This window comes from Tubulanus polymorphus, chromosome 6, assembly GCF_964204645.1.
Source record: "Tubulanus polymorphus chromosome 6, tnTubPoly1.2, whole genome shotgun sequence".
Lineage (NCBI taxonomy): Eukaryota > Metazoa > Nemertea > Palaeonemertea > Tubulaniformes > Tubulanidae > Tubulanus > Tubulanus polymorphus.
In genome coordinates, this window is record NC_134030.1 from 14,240,569 (window position 1) to 14,263,451 (window position 22,883).

The following is a 22,883-nucleotide window of genomic DNA, read 5'->3' on the forward strand; positions in this document are numbered from 1 at the left end:
AAGCTGCGTCGCATCAGGTGCCAATGTCTCCGGTGCCGGTTTATAGAAAATGTGTCGAGAAGCGTTGCGCATTTTGCGGTTGGTATACTTACCTAATCCCGCACTCGCTTGTGCTTGTAGTTCAACTGAAATTGGAATAACGCCGAAATAACGATACTGTGGTCAACATAATAATGTGGATTGCTTAGATTAATTGCGATTGTTGTAAAATGTAAAATAACATGGAATTAATTTGAAGTGAGCATAGCGTACCTACAATTTCTTGAGCTAGAGAGCCTTCTGTATGTCGCTGTATTTGGCGGCTGTCGACTAAAGGGCCTGGTAAGTGGCATATTGTCCTTACAATGCGATCTCTAAAAGACTTAATTGGTGGAATACGGCATGACGATTTTCCTTGATCTCTTGATGTAGCTGTGGCGGCCTAAACGATAAGAATATATAGTAGAAATTGATAATGTATTTATTACACGACATAATGCAATAAATGTAAACGATTATTATGAAATACTTACGGAAATGAACAAAATCTTTTGTAGACACGTCGACATGTTGACACATGGAATGTTGGCCGGAGTGTTAACGGCTGGCGGTGTCACGGGGTTTTTCATGTGTTTGGTCACGTGGTGTGTTTGGTGTATGAGGTTAATAGATCGTTAATAGTTAATTTGTTGGTTGGTAGATACGTCCACACGTTGACACATGGAATGTTAAAGGCTGGCGATGTGAATATGTCGACATGACAACTTTCTTTGGGATACACATAAACCGAACAACGCAGTAAGCATACGCGAAGGAACTATACTATGCAATACCCTACTTGAGCCGTCTATCTGCCGAGTGCGTAGGGGGCTGCTACCGCCTCGTGCGCAGGGGGCGGACAGAGCATCTTAAAGTGAAAACTTATCTTAGAATACAGCCGAACCGATGGAATTTTACAATAAACTGTCAGTCAACTGATTGATGACACAACATGGTTGTTCTCGGCGTATTTAACAATGATATTTTCCTCCAATAAACAACTGAATAAGATGATCTATCTTTATTGGTGATATCGTATCATGGTGTTAGCCTACCGTTTACCGTTTGTTGTTTCGTGTTATTATGAAGTGGTTTTAACTTTAGTAAAGGCGTTCCCGCGAGATCAGATAACTTACCTAACTTACTTCAGTCACGAATAGGCCTGCCGTTCCATGCTCTGGAAATACGTATTCTGACGCTGAGAATAAATCCCAATTGATCCCATGGCTACTGGCTACTGATAGTTGGAATAACAGGGATATTTAAACACCATGATATCTATAAATCGGAGGTACATACTTTCATGTTTTTTCTATTCAGAAGAGGCCGTTCCCCATTTTTTACTGCCAATGTCAATGCAGACATATCACTATGCGATTGCTTAACCCGCTCTCATCTACCAGATACCTAACGAGAAAATTGCGATAGAATAACTTTTTGGACCATTAAATCAGAAATCTGATGACGCTACGTTGTGGGGAATAATTTAAACATTATTTTGAGTCATTTTAAGCTGTTTCTAATATTTTACGTGAACGGAGTTACAATTTGAAGTTACAATGGAAATGAAAAGAGTCGACGCAATTTTTTCGTACTACTATTTTAGATCCATTTTACTAGCATTGGCATGACGTCATAGACGTTAACCAATGCTAGTAAGCTACCAAATTTAGTGGAAATGGTTGCATCCAATCTGTGTAGTAGGTATTGATTAAAAATGCGTTTAATGTATTGTAGATGGTGCCAATTGTTTCATTCTTTCAGGAATAGTCTGTATTGAGCAAAATGTTGTCTTGCCTATATCGAAAAATACCAAGCAAAGGTTTTCTTTTTAAGGTTTGATCTTGGCACCCAACGGTTCTAGCCGCAATCGCGCCTCTACCAACTGGAGTATAATTCAGACAGCGTAAATATTCTGTTAACGCACTATACTCAATATATCACTGAATGATATATGTTCTATTTTCCTTCTCAGTTTCCATGATATTATTATATTTCTAGGCGATGCTCACAAAGAACCATCCGGGGGTAAGTAGTCAAGCGATAGATCCTAATGAAGCGTTTTTTGAGTCAGAGATGTAAGAGTACTTCCGGTTTTTGACGGAATACCGTTTTATTTTTTCAATTTCCTGGTAGAAAATGCTGTGAAATTGCATCTGAGAACACTTATGATCTGAGAACACTTACTTAAAACATCTCCTAGCTCCTTCAGTGTGGCGTTTGGATATCGAATATTTAGGGTTTCTGCTGCTCTAACAGAAACCCCTTATTAATTATGTTGATTATTAGGGTTTCTGCTACTTCGCAGAAACCGTCTTGTTATTCTCGTGATTATTACCTTTTCCACTTTCCAGCCAACTTTTTTCATAAAATGTATCTCCTCTCAGATTCGACTACTAACAGCTTATAAACGCAATTTTAAATTCTCAGAAATATAACTCAACGTCTGACCATTTCGAATTTGCGTATAGTAATTTATTATGACTTGATCTCGTGTTGTTACCTGGTCTAAACAGCGACAAGTATAACGCAAAGCATTATCATCCATTGATAAAAGTACATCCCGAAAAGCCTACAAATTACTGGACGACCTCGAGCGTCAACTTCAACCGTAAAACACGGATTCAAACTTACAATCAGTCCAGATCCGTCATTTACCGCGAACAATATTCAGCCGTCAATCTCATCCCGTCATTATTTTTCATTGTCTTTCTTTGTTTTTTCTCTCTCTCTCTCTCTCTTCTTTTTTTTTGCTTTTCAAGGGTGCTTGCTATAGCGGCCTTTTGGCTTTTGCTTGGCCCTCAAAAGAAAGCCTTCTTAATTTTATTTTTGTTCTGTTTATCAATATTCTTATAACATGCTTTCTAATGAAATAATTTGAAATTGATATTGAATTGAGCCGGTACGCAACAAGTGTCTTATTAATGAAACAACATGGCGGATGGTTGAAATCATTTTCGGCTTCAATTTATCGCAAATTCATGGCGAGTTTTAGGACTTTAATGAACTATGATCCCTAAAATGAATCAATTGATTAATTCTATTCGTAAATCAATTTACGTTAGCTACATTTCCTGAAGATTTCTGGCACAAATCAACGTAATATGGACAGAAATTTTAGGGATTTTCGTATGGAATTTTACTTCCGCGTTCACTTGACGACTCGGATCGATAACAACGTCAGCAGAGTTTATGAAATTTAAGGTGAGAATCCATTAACCAGGGAATATTGGACATGATTTCTTGGTCTAACTACAATTAAGGTCCCCATTCCTCTGGGTGGTACAATGATATGAGTAAATGGTAGCTACCATCGTTGGCTACCTACGTAATGCCTAGCTTTTTGGGGGGACACACCTAAAATAGATTTAGGCCCTTAATGTAGTGTGTAGAGCCAGTGGAAAGTAGTAAATTAAGGGGCTGGTTTACACTTGAGGTATATGACTACGGTATTTATTTCGATTACTTTCTTTCCAGCTATTATTCGTGGAATGAACTGGTTACTACGGTCTTCAATTCATTTGCGGATTCTTGCAGCTAGTGGGAATATATTCAAACCACAGTGCTGTCTCAGATGCTGTAAGTACTTGACGTTTTGTGTAATCTAATGCCATGTTTGAAATATTTGGATCAGTAATCCGTCGTGCTGACGTACATGCAGAATCGGATTCATTGTTATTATGGGATAATAATTCATGGGCATCAATAGTCCTACGATATACCCTTGATATGAAGCTATTTTTTTTCAGAGACTTGTTTTGTAGTAAACCGAATAGCCCTGTAAAGCTGCAGCAATAACGGTTTTTCTGACATTTTACATACACGTGACCTGAAGGGATTCATTGCTTTGGATTCCATCAGATATTAATTTATAATAACATTGATAATAGTGCTTTATTGGCGATCTACAACTTTACATATGTATGTATTCAAATATTTCAATAAAAAGATGTCTTTTATTGAAATAACAGATATATTTTCCTATCTCTGTTGAACGTCAACTCATCAGAATAAGATTGAGTTCTTGATAGAACAAATCAAGATCTTTAGTGAAGTGATATTATCAAAATGCTTCACGAATGCATGTTGAAATCAATTAGTATTTATTGAGTACAGGTGGTTTAATTCAGTTTCAAAGCTGTATCATATCAAAAACATGGTATAAGCACATATACACGTAAGTGCCATATGCCAACGGGTATAATTAGTTTATGCAAATCCCAACGGAACTATGAAAGCGCCAGTCAATTAAGGAACATCAGTACTTTTTACGTGGTAGCCTTTGTGGATCCAAATATCGCGGATGTGTCGCGCTCCTTCAAAATAGTTGCATGTTATACTGATAAGAATCATTTTGGTGAAATCTTTGGTGAATCACATTTAAACCAGCAAGGCAGAAACCCGTTGTCGCTGCTTTGCAGCTATATTCATTATCTTTAGAGCTAAGGCTCTTTGACTGTGCAACTGAGCATATGTTCATGCAAATCATTCATTAGAGCATTATCCATTCTCCAACCCCTAAGAAGCTGAACTTTGAAAGAGTGCCTCGTTAAAATTCATATGAGCTTTTTCGCAAAAATCTGATCTAAAAAATATCTGTTTTTAAAAGCCAATCAGAAAGCAAAGACTCCTCTATGATTGGCCTAGCCACAGAGATCAGCAGGTACTCACGTGAACCCGCAGTATTGACGTCTACCGTTTTACTTCCGAGTTATATTTTGAGATCTAAAATTATATTGCAATATCGATTTCTGTGAAATCTTTAGTTAAGTTGTTTTTGGGAGGAGTAATTTGTACCACACTAAATATCATTGACATTTGTGCATAAATAGCTTTTTCTTAAATCGGATGGATGACCTTGATATGCTAATTAGCCATGTGCTCAAACTGCAAATTCAATCAAATTTTATTCTGCAAGAAAAATATCAAATCCAATTCAATTTTGCCCTATTGCACAAGGTAAAACAGCAAATCCAATTCAATTGAGCAAATTTCAGAAAATTCTATTCTATTCCGCATTCAAATCACTAAGACCAAGGGAAAGGATTTATCTGAGGTGTTTGTCCCTGCCAGCTCCAGTCGCTGTCTGTGCTACTTATGAAAGTACGATTGAATTGTGTAAATTATTTGCCTGGGTTTGACTAGTCTATCGAGCTGGGAGTGTATTTGGACAAATTTAACCCACATAATGCATCATTCGCCATCTTATGAAAAGCTGACAGGCTGGTCATAGCGCCCCTTTTGGTTCTTGTTATTATTACAATTTTTATTTCTTTTCCACTTTCCAGCCAAAAATTTTTCATTAAATCTTACTCCTCTCAGATTCGACCACTAACAGCTTAAAACGTAGTTTTTTATTTCTGTCAGATATATTAACCAGCGTCTGACCATTTCGATTCTGCGTATTGTAATTCTCGTGATTATTAACAGCTTATCAATGTAATTGTCAATACAGGATATCGACAAATTCAAGTTCTGGAATTACTCGTTTGATGGCGCTTGTCAGAACCGGAAATTGGAACCTATATCCGCCATGTTCTAGTTCAGTTGCAATAAAAATCTCTCGCTTCAAGTTTTTAGTTAGCAATATTTTATTTACTATGATCGGCACGCGTAATCCTTTAAGTGTGATATCCTGACAACGTGTTGAATTCGATAAAACCTCACTTCGAACGCTAAATATCACTAAAAATGTCAAAAAATTACCAAGAATCACAAATTTAGCGAAGACGCTCGAAGCAGCTAACGGAAGTAAAGACTGGCGCCTGATGTCATCACTTTGTTGTTGAGTTCAAGACTCTAAGGTGAATTTATTGTGGGCTACACTGATAAATATGAAATAATATTATGAAATAAAATTGATTTTTGAAGGACTACACTCGTAGATTCATAATAAAAATATGAAAAATACCAGGACTCGAACCTAAAATCAAAATTGGGCTATCAAGTGCTGCCACCATGTGCTACCTGGCAACCAGTCTTTACATCGTCAGCTGTTGCAAAATGTTTTTTGATAATTTTAGGACATTTATAGTGATTTCTATTCTAGCCTTTACAGTGAGGTTTTATCATAACCAGCGTAACGGCAGGTTATCATATTTAAAGGATTACGCGTGAAGATATATAGTAAGTAGAATATCGCTGATTGAAAACTTGAAGCGAGAGATTTTCATGGCAAATGAACTAGAGCATGGCGGATTTAGGTTCCAATTTCCGGTTCTGCCTAGCGCCATCAAACGAGTAATTCAAGAACTTGAATTTGTCGATATCCCGTATTCTGAGAGAAATATAACTCGGCGTCTGACCATTTCGAATTTGCGTATAGTAATTTATTATGAATAAATCCCACGTAATTTCCGGGTCTAAACAGCGACAAGAATGTCGCAAAGAAGTTTCATCCGTTGATTGTGAAGTGCACCCAGAAAAAAAGACTAAAATTACCGGACGACCTTGAACGTCAACTCAACCGTCAATCGCGGATTCGGAAGCCATTCTGGTACATCAATACTTTTTACGTGGTAGCCCTGGGAGCGTTCATAAATTACGTACCTCCATTGGGGGAGGGGGGTTTACTGATTTTTGGTACAAAGTGGTACATGGGGGGAGGGGGGTCAGCAAAGAAGGTACGTACTTTGAGGGAGGGGGGTATTAATCAATCTTGGTACGTACTTACGTACTTTATGTACCAAACTCAAATGAAAATAGCCGTTGGTGTTTTATCGGCTTTTAGTACCGGGTATATAAAATCAATAAACAACAATACTTGATTAATTCTTTTGTTGCGTCATTTATTTAATATCGGAATTTTGTTCTAAACAAAATGTCGAGGTACCACTTGTAGTAGACTTCAACTGGGATTTACCCAATACCGGGTACCCGGTATCGATATTTCACGCACTTGTTGGTACATCATTAATGAAATCAGGTATTTATATATTTTTTTTGATTTGTGTTCTTTGCATCAATATAATTGGGGGGTGGTCATGGGTGCGATGGTACGTACCTAAGAGGGGGGTCAGTGAATTTGGTACAAAGGTGGTACAAGGGGGAGGGTGGTCAGAAAAACGGGAGATTTTGAGGTACGTAATTTGTGAACGCTCCCTGTAGCTGGATCCACGTGTTGACCCAGGTTGCGCTTCTTGGTCCTTTATGGACTGATCAGAATTATTTATGGATATGACATTGAATTGAACAAGCTCATTGATTATCATGTGTAAAGCGGTCTTAAATCTTTAGACTGGTCTTAAGTTGTTATATTGGCAATACAACTACGACGGTCTTAGACTGGTCTTAAGTCTGAGCCCTAACTATGGACTATTCCCGTTAGTTATTAAGGTCCTAGGCACCTAGTTTTGGGTACTCGCTGGGTCCGTACTGTTGAATTTTTTATTTAAATATTTACTGCGATAATGCGCGCTGGTGAAGTTGTAAACATTGATATCGTCTTTCCGCCGATAATTCAACTTGAATTATTGCTTTATCTCATTCAAAAGTTCGTTATTCTAACAACCTTTAATCTAAGTTTTCAGGATATCTAAATATCTTTATAATGTATCTATATAATAATCTATGTTTTTTACCGTTCTCAACGATCTTTATTAGTTTTCAAGTAATAGCGAGCCAAACTTCAAAAACACATTTTCTTGGGTCTCATGCGTGCATCTTTTGATAAGGAAATTTCAAAATTTTACTGGTCCCTACTTTGTTAGAGAATCCAAACTTTATGAAAATAAGGGCACCTATATATCCGAAAAATGGTTAACACAGATATATTTTATCTAAGATTAGTCAAAATAAAAATAAACGAAATAATCCAGGTGTTAAGCCTAGCGCACATCGACACTGCGATTGGAGACAACTAGTTGCTACCGAACGATTACCCCGCGCACATCGAAATCTAGTTACAACCGGTCAGTTGCAGCAACTGCATGGCGCGTGTCGATCGTCGAAATCCAGAGCGCGCACATTGACGGATATGACTGCGATTGAGTACAACCAGTTGCTCAAAAGTAGAACATGGGCAACTGGCTGGAACTGGAGATAGATCGACGCTTACCAATCGTAAGCTCGCTCACATCGACACATTCAAGCAACTGATCGTATCCAGCCAGTTCCTCTCATGCGCCGAAAACTGCCTTGCAACTAGTTGTCTCCAATCGCAGTGTCGATGTGCGCTAGGCTTTACGCTCTAACCAGCTTCGTAGGTTCACTACAACAAAAATTGTCATTATTTCCTTCGTGCATGTGTCATTCGATTCCAAAACGACACGTAACGCAATATACCGTGAAACTTGATGTATAATATTGGCGGGAGACGAATGAAACTTCAATGCCTGACACTAGAAAACCTATTTCTACATTTTTACTATCTTGGGAGAGGGTCCAGAAGGACATTCCGCGGATTAAGCCTACTATTATGGTTATCCTCGGTGTCGAAACAAGTACATCCAAAATGATGTAATTTACAAGAGGATGATGGTTAGATTTGCAGGTTTTGACGGTCTTAATGGGAAGGCAGAAGTCAGGACTACCGACCCCCAACATCTAGATCTGTCCATTTTTTACTAGAACATATATCTTTATTTATCAATGTTCGGACGGATACCTAGGTGCCCTTGTTTCCATAGTTACCGGAGATTTTGATTTCAACAAAGTATGGACCGGTAAAATTGTGAAATTTCGTCATGTAAAGATGTACGCATGGGGCCAAAGAAAACGTGTTTGGGAAGTTTGACTCGCTATTACTTAAAAACTAATGAAGAGAATTGAGAATGGTGAAATAAATTTTCAAAAAACTACATATAGATGTCTATTGTGCCTGAAAACTTCATGTACATTAAAATTTGTTAAAATTACGACGTTATGAAATTAGTGAACAACAATTCAAGCTGAATTATCAGGAAGACGATATAATTGTTTATCAGCGCGCATTGTTGCAATAACTTTAAGAATGGGTAATATCATTATTAGCCGAGTTCATCGATATTTTTATTTCGTTTCTATCTTGGTCCAATCCAGAAATGAACGAAACAAAACAATTAAACAAGGGAAAAAATAGGGACAAAAATTCAACAATTCGGACCCAGCAGGTATTCTTAAAACATGGCAAACCTGTTAAAAGACTTATTGTTTCAACACCAAACCAGCTGGCCTATGGAATTCCCAGCAGGTATTCTTAAAACATGGCAAACCTGTTAAAAGACTTATTGCTTCAACACCAAACCAGCTGGCCTATGGAATTCTTATCATGTTTATCACAGGGGCATGTGGGCATGTAGATGTGTAGACCTTTAGCGCTCCTAGGGATTGGTTGCGGTGGAGGCCTGCCAGGTATAGTTAATGTAATTAGATTATCAACACCTTAAAGTAGTCAGTTTTACTTAAGGACCGCGTCATTTGTAATTATAGTTGCTTCATCCTTTCTAAACCCGACATACTCCGGGGAAAAGCAATGTTTGTTTGTCCGTTAATTGAAGTGAACTGAAAAAAACTTTTGGTCAAATGAAAACATTCGATTGGCAAGCCCAAAAATATTTGTACCCTTCACTTTCCACCACCGAATTCAGAATTGGATACAGGATTCGGCGCTGCAGACGCAACGCCCAACGTCTGCGGTACTCCCCAGATAGATTTGTAAAAAAAGTGTTAAAACATATTCGGGTTGAGTCTTAAGTATAGGGCCTAGATTGTACTGTAACAGTAAGACAGTTCTAAGTGTTAATTTTATTGAACGTGGATATGAAAATTGGTAAATATAAACTTCTATGTTTGTTTATTATTCTTCATTTACGACTAAAATTACAACATTGAATAGGATTCGTCTCAGGTAAAAATCGTTTTAATCTATTAAACATACTGATACTCTTAGATGTCTCACGTTGAACATCATTGATGTGATTCATCCATGATAATTTATTGTCTGTATTCATACCCAAAAGTATGTGCTATGATTCTGATCGATATTAATTCCGCTAATTTTAATCGAAGTGTTAAGTGGTGGTTTCTGGCCAAAATGCCATGCCATACCTGGATAATTTATTAGCGTAATACCACGTGGCTAGTTTGTCAAGTTTGCTAGATACGGTCGAAGTAGTCTGGCACATGAAATCTAAAATTTGGCATTTCGTTTTCCAGAAATAATATATGGCTGGAATTTTTACAGGGGATGAAGAACGTTCAGGGGTGTATGAATCAGACATTCATTACCATGGCAACAATGGCACTGTTGCTAAAATATGTTGTCATGGTTACTAAGTCTGTTTTCCAAATAATTTCTAAACCAGCGTAGAGCTTGACCTTTAATTCCATAGAAATCTAATCAATCAGTTGAGAATCACAATATCCGTGGTATAAAGATGATGAGTTCACAACCCCTTAATCCTACTGACTCATCTTAGCCTCATAACAAAATTATAGTTTCTTTTGCCCCTTGTCTTGATAAATTCAAACCTACTCTTCGCCAATTTGATACCGATTTCATTGTAAAGTAAAAGAATAAGATTTACAATTATTGCTCCCAATCGTGAACCCTAAGGTTCATTGTGGAGTTTTTAAAATTAATTTTTCTGATTGTGACCTTTTCTATATCGGGGAAACTGGGAGAAATCTCAAGGATCGTATTAAGGAACATAAACGGGATGTTTTTATTCAGGTTAAACTAGAAAGAGGGGTTGCCCTTCATTCTTTGGAAACCGGACATAATTTTGATTTCCCTAGAGCCAAAATAATTTTTCCTTACAGTTATCTCACGAAATGACATTTACTTTTTATTTGTTTGCATTTATGATAATATATTTATCACAATAAGACATTAATCTGTTATTCAAGATTTCTTCAAGAATTTTTTAAAAGCAAAGCAAAATTGAGATAAATTATTATGATTATTTATTGTCACCAATTTTATATAAATATCGGATTCTAGTGATTTTTCAATATGTCTGGCACAATTCCAGTATCTGACATAGCTTTACTAATAGAAATATATTTCCCAATAATTCAAAATAATTCAAATTAACTCTCGAAATGCTTATCACATGACCATCCGAGCCGGTTCAGTTGCCAGTAATCGTAACCGACATAAGCAGGGAAGCAACTGGGTGGATCTCATATCCCGCTAGTCGTCCTCAGTTGCTACGAATCGGAGCGCAGTCGACATAAGCTGGGCTGCGATCGCAGTTGCGTCGGTTGGAGTCGGTAAGCGTCGCGTTGCTTGTCGACATAAGCCAGCCTTAAGGCTTCATATAGTAACATAAATCATGACCTCGATTCAATCTCCAGCAAGTTCTGAGAGTAACAAATTGATTGAAGCGGAATAATGGAGGAAAACACCTGGGTTGGCCAGATGAGCACTATTTTGTGTTATAATTCAGGGGCTAGTTGTTCAAAAGTTGGTTGGAATATAGACTAGTAGTTTGAAACTGGATTAACCAAATATTTTTTCCATTGTTAGAGTTAACTGGTGTGCAAACATCATGGTTACAATGCAATTTCGACCCGTCAACTTAAGGCAAGGCCCAGAGCGAAAGGCCCCTTTAGCGTAAACAGATATTGATTGACAGATTTCGCCGACAAGCACTTCTTTTTAATTTCTAAATCCAATAGAAATTGAAGTGGATAAATAAGGAGTAAAGATTGGACGCTTTGGGTTAAGGTACTGAAGTAAGGTCTAGGATCAAATAGGAATAAATGTCGCTGCCTAGTCTATGGAACTGAGTTTATATCATACGATGCATGGGAGTGGAAAGATGTAGAAACTCCCCGAGGACTCCTAATTACTATGATTATCAGCAAATTGCTCTGAGTGCTCGTAAAATTGTTAGCTGACCATGAGACTAACTGAATGGCCATGTTAGAAGGAAAAAACCAGTGTGGATTATCATCACACTAGTAAATCGTCCCCCCATGTCAGAGTTTAATGTAGTATGCTTTTTCTGGCGTGTCTACAGACCCTTGACTGCCTCCTTAGATCATAACTATTGCGTCAAAAATTTGGATATTAATTTAATAATATAATTATATTAATAATATATTAATAATACCACGTAGTAAACAGCACTCCGCCATGAAAAAGATGGCCATATTTTCATTGTCCCCGCAATGACATCATAACTATTTCCAACTAACTCCATTTATGAAACCATATGCTCCAGATTTAGCTGAAGCAATTTCCACACGAGTGGTAAGCTTTTAACGAAGTTCACCTTTGTAACTATAGCTTGATTTCTTTGTTTTGGTCGTCAATTGATTAAATTGAGTGTGCTTTCATAGATGCCTTAAAATACCTTAATTTTTGACAATGGAAATGGCCCCAGGAACTTTTGGTGACAATTATCAATTATTACACAATGCAGCTATGAAACATGATTCAAATGTTATTGAAAGTATTGATTGGCAATACGCACACTGATAATTTTTATTTATAGTCAAAAGAAATAATCGATAGCTTTTCTTGCAATACCAATTATATGCATGTTTTAAGTGTCAGCGCTTCATTTCTAGAATTTTCAACAGCTTACCCGAAATAAATGAAAGAACAAAATCCATGAACTTCGAAGATATCTATGTATTACGTACGTAATTATTGTTATGGAAATGCTTCACAATATAGTATTAACCGGAAAGTGAAAGACAGACAGCCGTGAGGTTGATTATGCAGAAAGTTAAATACAAATCACCTATGCGTGAAATATAGAGCCATTATCGCTTTAGGTATTGATTCAACTGGGTGTTAGTATTATCATTGATACGACTTTCATAGATATCATCTCACATGCGGTGAACACCAAACACATTGTTATAACAGCGATTGTAAGGAAATATCATGATGCATCTATGTAGGAATGTTTGCACTGGTAAGGTTGATGAATTGATAATAAAATATCGGATAGTTGAAACGACATTTATAAACAAAACTCTACACTTGCCTGGTTGTATTTTATTTCTTCTTTTATAAGAAATAAAGAAAATATCATGGAACTGATCCGGCCGACAAAGTTTTACTTCTCACTTTCCACTTACTGATTTGACCTCATTTTCTCACTGATGGCAAGCCTTTTGAAACATCGTTTCTGGAAAACCAACTTCCAATGTTTGCATAGGGTTTTAAACGCGTGTGCCAGTGCCATCGAGTTCACGCATCACGCAAAGAGGCGCTATAAATGCTTATACTTAAAATCAATTCCTTTAATTAATTAATCCAAATGCCATTAGATAGAATTACGTTGAAACGGCTATTCGTAAAGAAGATCCTAGTGTTGGGGATGGTTTTAAACAAACAGAAGCCTGAAGCAGAAATAACTATGGTGAAACTCGGTACGTGGTATTAGACACAGCAGACTGAAAGCTCAGATACATGCTTTCACCAAAAGAAAGAAGCCGACGCAACCGTCAACCCCCAAAACTACCAATGCCACTCGACCAGGTTTCAGGTTATCGGGATGCTTTGATGGCAATGTGCTCAGTTTGTTGCTCGAACTCTCAGATAGCAATCTCATGATGGCAAAACGCGCATGATGTAACACCCTAAATAAGTATGTCATAACGCAAATTGCATAATTTATGAGTTTAACACTGATCATAAATCCTCCTAAACTTGGAGCTTCTATATTCAGGAGGTCTACTGAAGATGTGTAACTTAAGACACTGTGAAAACATGACAGCGACTTTTAACGTTATAAATCAGAATATTTTGCTCGGCATCCGGTAACACATTTCAGTACCACAACGGATTCAAATTCTCTGTTTTTGTGAATACGTTACTTTACGATTAAATCAGCCAAATACGTTTATTCGTTAAACGACTTTTTCCGTTTCTAACCGTATGCACACAAATATGAATTCTAATCAAACATCATCAAACTGCATCACACGTGTTTTCAACGTTTGTTTTTCAGCGTACGTACATCTACTTTCCGCTTTTCTTCACCCAGTGCAACATTACGCATTTAGTCGACCATCGCCACGCTCTGGTATCCGCTTCAGGAAATATCAATATTTTGTTTTCATCCTTACAAAAACGCGTAAAAACAAATCTACCGCGCAAAAACTTGTTGCGTATCGGGAATTTTGCTGGATTCTGTGTATATGCAGTAGGTAGTCAAGTCTGCCCATGCACACATAAGGCTTTGAAAACCTAGAATCGGGTAACTAACAAGAAACTGCTGTTATTCCTCTTATTGTTATATTAATGTAAAATGTTTATGTTTTGTAAATACTATTTGTAAATATCACTCAGTACATCTCGACCCGAAAGGGTGTAATAAGTACAATAAGAGATTATTGAATTGAATTGAATATTGAATTATAGTCTACCCATCTACTTGGAGAGGAACTTATTATCCTTGAGATTGCTTAAACCACATGATTGTCGATGACCTTGGGAAATGTTTTATACAGTTCCTTAGGTTATGTAATAATTAACTGTGAGTGGTTTGGTAATGAAAATAATATTGGCAACATCAATAAAATTTCAAGTGAATTGCATAACTAAGACTTGCAACATCAATAACTGGTATGTGATGGTTAATCAAACAAGTTTTATTCGTTTTGCTATCGTAGGCTAATGGTGCATGATCGTGCATGTGTTGATATCAGTGAATTTGAAAATGCAGAGGCACCCGACACTTTATAACTGAATTCTGATTTGTTAATGTATAGTGAAGAACCCATATCTTGAAATACATTTGAAGTTGCTAATACCCTCATCTTCTCTGCAAATGGCTACTGATGAGATAGCAAACGTAAACCATATTTCATTGACATACCTAAAACAACTGCTTTTTATAAGCTTCAGAATCGTGAAATCGACGATTCAACTATTAATATAACATACTTTCTTTCACTCCTCTATTATATTACATAACTGAGTATTTGTTACATTTGATTGCTTAATTACAGGTGAAATGAGGTCAGATGGCATGAAAATCGACTGTGGCTGACTAGTAGATATACTAGAGCTGAAAGCATTCAGCAATTTAGGAAATCCTAGACTCATAATCAAATTTAAGTATTTAAGTGTAAGTACGAGACGAGTATAGGTTAACTATTTATTTGACGCTAATGAATAGAATGAATAGAATAGAATCTAATGAATAGAAGCTTCATCAGGTGAATAAGTATAGTCAATCACCTGATGAAGCTTCTATTCATTAGAAGCGAAAGCTCGTGCGTCAAATATATAGTTAACCTTTACAGTACTACTCGTCTCGTTACTTATATTAAACCTGGTTAACACGGCTACTCTACGAATATTCTAATCAAATTCTGTGAAGTCAGTTAAGGTCTTTTGCTCGAATCAAGTTGAGGGCTCAGGTGCCTAAAATTCAATTCCTCGATGTCCCTGTAATGCCGAGTACGATGGAGTTTACACACTGAAAAACATTGGGCTCAGTAAGTGAATAGGTGAGCAATATAATGACCACGCTGCAACTGAGACGAAAGCAAGTTAGACTGCATTGCTTCGATGCTTTAACAAACCGACTCCTAAGCAATGTGACCTTCAAAATCAAATGTAAAATATAGCTTTAGAGCAGCAATAACAGGTTTTCTGACATTTTACATACATTGCTTGGGATTCCATCAGTTATTATTTTATAATAATATTGATAATTAGTGCTTTATTGGCGATCTACAACTTAACATATGTATGTATTCAAATATTTCAATAAAACACGTCTTTTATCGAATTAACATAGATATATTCTGATCTCTGTTTAACGTCAACTCATCGGAATAAGATTTAGTTGTTGATAGAAGAAATCAAAATCTTTAATGATGTGATATTATCAAAATGCTTCACGAATGCATGTTAAAATCAATTAGCATTTATTGAGTACAGGTAGATAACACCAAAAAACATGGTATAAGTACATATACACAAGTGCCATATGCCAACGGGTACGATTAGTTCACGCAACTCCCAACGGAACTATGAAAGCGCCAAACAATTAAGGTACATCAGTACTTTTTACGTGGTAGCCCTTGTGAATCCACATATCCCGGATATGTGTCGCGCTCCTTCAAAACAGTCGTATGTTATAAACTGATAAGAATTATTTTGGTGAAATTATTTGTGTGCTTCCCTGTGGGACATTTAAACCAGCAAGACAGAAACCCGTTGTCGCTGCTTTGCAGCTATTTTTTGTATTACATTCCTTTGAAAGATACATTATTATCTACTGAGTGATTCATCTGTTATGGAGCAATTTTAGAATCCAGGAGTCGGTAATAAATCAAGCCTTACTTGAAGATTTTCATGATGGTTTATGATTCAAAAGGAATGCTTTTTTCGATGATCCACTGTCGTTTCAAATCATTCTTTATCTTTAACTTTGGTAAACCACTTATCTCAAACGGAGTTCCAAGCATCATTATGAGTCCCGAAAATCAGCGAGACAACAAGGGAAATTTTTAGCTTTTAAATTAGCGTACATTAGAATAAAATCTTTCAGTATGAGGGGTCGTTTTATGTGTTTGAAAGTATTTTATTTTGTTTAAGTCACTGGGAATGATATATGCGTAATACATGCAACTTGCTCGGTTATCCTTATCTCTATCTGTTATCATTTTCTGTAATTTAAACACACTTGAGGTTTCGTTTCCGCGCACGTATAACTTGACAGAAAAAATATAAATTCCTATTGCCAAAATCATGAAATGTTTTTTATTTGAATACTTGAACGGAATGTACGTTAAAAACGCTAAATATGGATAAAAACCTTGACACACAGAGTCAGGATATTCAAGAAAATAGATATTCGGTTTATTTGGCTACCGATTTTTGTTAAACGGAAATAACTTTTATAGCGTGGGTTGAAGAGTGGTTTTGTCATTTGATCCATACAGCTGACAAACTTGATAAAATCAAATAATGTTCTTACTCGACTTTTGCATACAAACGAAAACTTTGGCCCAAGTCCGATATACGACATTATAGTGCAACGTGTAGAGATACTTTTGGAGTAAATCGGGGAATTAATGCGCAAGCTGAAATATAAAAGCGTAGTAATATGGAACTAAAAGAAGTTCCATGAAAATAGATCCTTGATGGGGATCATATTTTACAGCTGATGACACGCGACACCTTACATACTAGAGTGATGACTCTAAATGACGGTGACGACTCCACAGGACGGCTGACAGCTGACACCCTACATAACAGTTAGGTGATGACTGCACAGGACGGTTGACAGGTAGACACCCTACACAACAGTTAGGTGATGATCGCACAGGATGGATGACAGGTAGACACCCTCAGTAAGGTGATAACTGTACCGGACGGTTAACGACTGGCCTCTCACCTAGATTCCGTGTGAACGCGTATACTAATCGTCTAGTCTTCTGTTTCGAGGACATCTTCCTAATTAATTATTCCCAAAAATCAATTGATATAATATTTTATATATCATTTAATTATATACTAGCAGGAAACTTGTCTTCGATAGGTTGGTTGATGTGCAGACATACACGATCAGTGGAGACATACAGCAGCGTCACATGTCTATAATATTAAATGATATATTCATGTTCCTTAACAGAGAAACAGTATCCCAACTGCCAATGGTATAGTTCACTGATTTTTGAATTGAAGCCTCATAGTAACCCTTAACTCTAAACCTAACCCGAACCCTAACCCTAATCATTCACATTTTAAACTATGCTAAAAACCTTCCCAAGGTTATTTAGGACCGACGATTTGTCAAATCAACATAAAAAACCACCCTTCCACCAATTTTAATAGCTATCTAGATATATTATATTTGAATGTTATATATACATGCCTTTTTGTGTTTCGAAATGTTGATATCATCGCAACTTCATAACACGCAATGGATTTATGAGAGACAATGAAAATTATGAAGACAAATAGCAGTTAAAGGGGTGGAAAAACTGTTATACTTCAGTGCTGGATGACGGGTTGATAGGTTGCCACCTGTTCTCATAGTTTACTTTAGGTGTCGACTATCAACGGTCAACTGCTGTGAACACTGACCGAATTACGCAGTGTAACTCTACGCACGCACTATAATGTCGTATACTGGACTAGCGCCAAAACTTTTTAGAGACCCATCTAAATAATTTAGGCAGAAATAACTGGCTACGTAAACGTATCATCCAATTCCGGAAATAGAAACTGGTCTACATTACCGTCCCTTTAGTATTTCAATTCGACATAGAACAAGCGGATCAAGTACATTATAGCATTAAATAGTTCCAGTGGAGTCTAATCACTTCGGACTATTTTAAATGAATCCGCCAATATTGGACTGATTTTAACGTCGACTGATTTTACTAATGGACAATGTCTACAATTATAAATGTCGGCCGATTTTACTCGTCGACAATGTCAACAATCCTGATCGTCGACTGATTGTACCCGTCGACAATGTCTACAATGCAAGCAAATTTCTTGAACTGTCAGAACAGTTTTCTGAATAGTACTGAATCCAGTCATTTATATAACGCTTAGAAAACGAATATTCCCCTCTTTAGAGTTATGGTGGGACCGTGGGGCGTAGACCGTTTCAAATATTCCCCGCCGTAGAATTGCTGGGATCGCAGTGCGTAAACTGTTTCAAATATTCCCCTCTGTAGAGTTGGCTGGGATCGTGGGGCGTAAACTATTTCAAATATTTCCCTCTGTAGAGTTGCTGGGATCGTGGGGCGTAAACTTTTTCAAATATTGCCCTCTGGCACTATTCCACGCTATACTGGACTTGAACATGCAGTTTAAATCAAACTCAGTGCAAGATGAAAACCATATAGTTCGAATTACTTAATCTATGAAAAAGAAGAGTCACTTAACTTAGCCGGGGCCAGTTTCAAGAAGGGTATTGATTATAACTCTTACATAAGCTTAAATCACTTGTCATATAGTACACAATATAGAGTAACTGTTAAAATAGGTTGTTATAGTATTTTAGAAACCAAATTTCACGACGATCGGTTTAAAACGAACTGGAGGCGGATCCCCATTCATAAACGTAGTCATATATATATATATATATATATATATATATATATATATATATATATATATATATATATATATATATATATATATATATATATATTCTCATTATGTTGGACTACTACACTTTTTATTAGTTTTTCTCTTAATACACTATCATCATCAACAGTGGGGGTAAAAGAACGGTGGCTAGCATCATCAACTATGGGGGTCAAAGAACGGTGGCTAGCACTGGTTACGTTCATGTATATTAGTTTTATTGAATGAAAACAGAAATAAGCATGCATTTCGACTGATGTACGTGCGCACCTACATTTTGCCAGTACTTTTACAGCAAGCGATAAAAATATTCGAATAAAAAACCGATAAATATCTAGTCAAATTATAAGTAGAGTGATGCGGAATTCAGCGGAGACTTTCAGCTATTCTATTTGACGAATATCATAAATCCACCTCAAATTGACCGTGAAAGGCTAATTTATTATTTCCATTCAGTACAATTCAAGAAATAATTATCATAACAAACTCGAATAATTCCTTTTGACGGCACTTGTCTGACATTTATTGAATTCTTTACCGAGTTAAATTGATAGTTTACGCGCTTTATCATTTTTGACATGTAGAAAACAGAAATGTGCCTCACCGATCATATTGTAACGGCGCATAGTTACTAACACTCGGTTGCTAAGGTGTCATAAATGGAGATTACTTTTGATTGTTTGAAAGTTAACCGCGTAGTGAGAAAGTGCTGTGTTTGAAAAGTTACGATCTACCCGATAATATTCTATCAGTGGAAAGCAAAGACAGATCCTGGTGCGAGAGTTCATCATATTCATTCTGACCATTGAATTCGCTTTTGAACTCAAGTCATTGGCCACTTATAATGTTGGTATTGATGTGTCAGTCTGGAATTGGTAATTTACTAGTGCTGATTTGTTACGGATAGTGAGAAACATTGATTAGTAAATTTTCATATACCATCTCGAGACGAGATAAAATAACGCATCTTGATTCACCGCTGAACTAATATCATAGAAATATAGATAATCAGTACACCTAATGAATTAAGCAGTTTTGTTGTATCAAACATCTGGAATTTGGCGGTCGAATATTGACGAAAACATTTATGTAATAAAAATGTAATTTAATCGTGAATCCTCGTATCAGAATGTCTGCACAATTATCTCATCTAAGTTAAATATTTTCTACAGTTCGATTAATTGCCTGAAATAGATTTTTGAGTTTTTCTTTTTTCGTGAAAATGTAGCCCTGGGGCTGGTTCAATAGTCGTGGCTATGACTTAAGACTATCCAGTCTTAGACTATCTTAGTTCTATAGCTAATCTAGCAGCTTAAGACCAGTCTAAAGATTTCTAGACCACTTTTTGGACTTAAGTCACGACTATGGAACCGTCCCTGGGTTTTTTTCATGACCATGCCCATACGCCATTGGAAAATATATTTTCCAATATATCATACATGTTATTGCGTTGTCGCATATTTGTTTTGAAATGAAATTCAAGGTTTATGTTACGATTTGATTAGTTAATAACGTTTGGTGGCGAATTCCAAGAACAAAATATCTTGCCATCATAAAAAGATGTACTAGTAGGAGGTTTCATGCGTTCTTGCTCAAAAGTATAATGAAATAATTCCCTGGAGGTATCCAACGGCGATGGCCTGTATTTAGTATGGTATGAATCTTTGTACTTTTTCAACACGGTGACACAAACATGTACAAATCAGTAGAAATGTTTTCCGAAGCATTGTCTCTGCATCGTTATGCAGTTATCAGGAGCATCGCTCAATGAGCACCATCACCATTCAGTATATGAAGTCCCTAAGCCTACCTTTTATTGAGTATGTACAGAAAATAAATATTCTATACATTTTATCACCCGACCTTCCAACGGGATTGTCCTACTTCATTCTTGACCTTAACGTCAATCTTCAAAATTAGACGCAACGGAACATGATTTCAGAATTTAGTTTCTAACGTGACTTCCCGTTTTTAGGGGAATTGGTCAATAAGCAGCTAAATTCAAACTGGGGTTTGTTGTCAAACTGGAGCCTATATAGTAAGAAAATTAATTGTAGAAAGATCGCAACTTACCTGCTTTACTCTATCCTAACGTAATCTGACAAAACCCTCGGCGATCTCCGAGACTTCTCAGAAAGATTGAAGAAAAATACTGATCTACCCTGGTGACGAGACTAAAACTAATTGTGCCCGTTTCTCTAAGTACATATATTTATATATTAGTCCGCTGTTATGCCGTCGTTACTCATGCAATATGACGAGAGATGCTTCATCAAAACATCAAGCTTTAGTTCCGCGCGCGTGCGAGCTCTCACTCAAACGAGTGACGTCACGCGTCCGATCGGCGGAACAGTTGATCACCTGATCGGAAACTGGGCGTATTTTACCAGTGAATGTTTTATGGAGTTGTTCGAACGAGGTTGTCGAGTATCAGCAAAGCCTGGTTGTTGATATCCCTCTATTCTTAAACTGAGTGCTCAAATGGCTCCATAAGTCTCCGTTCTCAATCATACTATACACTTACCGGTCATGGGAAAAAATCTCAATAACTATCCAAACTTTCAGCTAGCATTCAAAATGGCGATGTGACAATCGCAAATCTATCAATATAATGTAAAAGCAGAAAAATAAGAAACAGTTATTAAATTGGAGATATCGATTCCAACAAAACGCATCCCCTTTAGAATTCTTAATCTATCAATACATTGAGTCGTTGAAAATCTGAACATTCTATCAGAAGATATCGAGATAGAGTATTTGATTATTCAGAAATTATTTTGCTATAAAAAACAATAATCAATCACCTTCGAATATCCATTTTAATATCTAATGTCTAAGTTGAGTCAAAAATGGCATAAAAGAAGGTTATACCTAGAATAATATTTCGTCGTAAAAATAGTTTCGCGATTAGTGACTATTTCGAACCAAACAAATCTTATATGAAATCGTCATATTTCATTTCATTTGGAGTGAGTACTAAACTGTCGGAGACTTTTCTACGTGCTAGGTGAAAGATGAAAAATGGCAATGAGTTACTTGATCAATTAGAAGTATCTGTTATTTTGGAATATGTCTTTGGAACAAAGATGTTTGAATATTCATTCTAATTTGTTCGACACGACTGAACAAGAATTTAACCGAAACTATGCAGAAAATTGAATGAAAAGATTTATGACATTAATCATTGTGGACGTATTTCCACCTGAAAGCATACTAGCAGAGCAAATGGGTAGAAATTGAACTGGCGATCACTCAGAAAATCACTAACGTAATTTCAAGTGAGGTAACGTTTAAGACTTAAGTGGTTGGGTATTTAAACGGATTTCGGTCGAGCCGCTACGGAAATAGCATGATTTAATAACCAGCATTGTAAGCGTCGGTTTTCAGCCTGTAGCACTGACTCAATATTAGACGCTAAAAGTGACATTAAATATTGACTGAATGGGTTGTCGCCGATCTCTTCGCGAGAGTGTCGCCATCTCAAATAATAGAGAGGCCTGACCGCAATAGGTTCAATACATACAAAAACAATGTTGTTTAAATCGTCCTAATAATGAAAACTTCTTTTTCTTCCCAACGAACTCGCTAGAAATTGATGAAATAGTAAAGAAATTCTCTGGAAATAAAGGTATTGGCATTGACGGGATTTCTATGGAAATAGTTAAATGATGTGATTAAATATCCACTACACATATATTCTACAATAGCCTACAATCTGGAGTGGCCCCTGCTGAACTAAAAATTGCTCGGGTGTGCGCTCTGTATAAAAACGGTGAATGCTATTCCTTTGACAATTATCGACCTCTATCTATTTTACCATGTTTTTCGAAGATACTAGAAAAACTCGTTCATAAACGTT

General features: G+C 36.6%; 1 long non-coding RNA gene across 1 annotated transcript in view; it reads left to right on the top strand.

The window, feature by feature from the left end:
- Positions 1-1,089: 1,089 nt before the first annotated feature.
- The window catches only part of LOC141907458 (uncharacterized), a 28,739-nt gene continuing 6,945 nt past the window's right edge, over positions 1,090-22,883 (top strand). The window contains exons 1-3 of the long non-coding RNA XR_012619491.1: positions 1,090-1,309; positions 1,855-1,924; positions 2,020-2,046. This is a non-coding gene — a long non-coding RNA (uncharacterized LOC141907458). The remainder of the gene's footprint in view (positions 1,310-1,854; positions 1,925-2,019; positions 2,047-22,883) is intronic.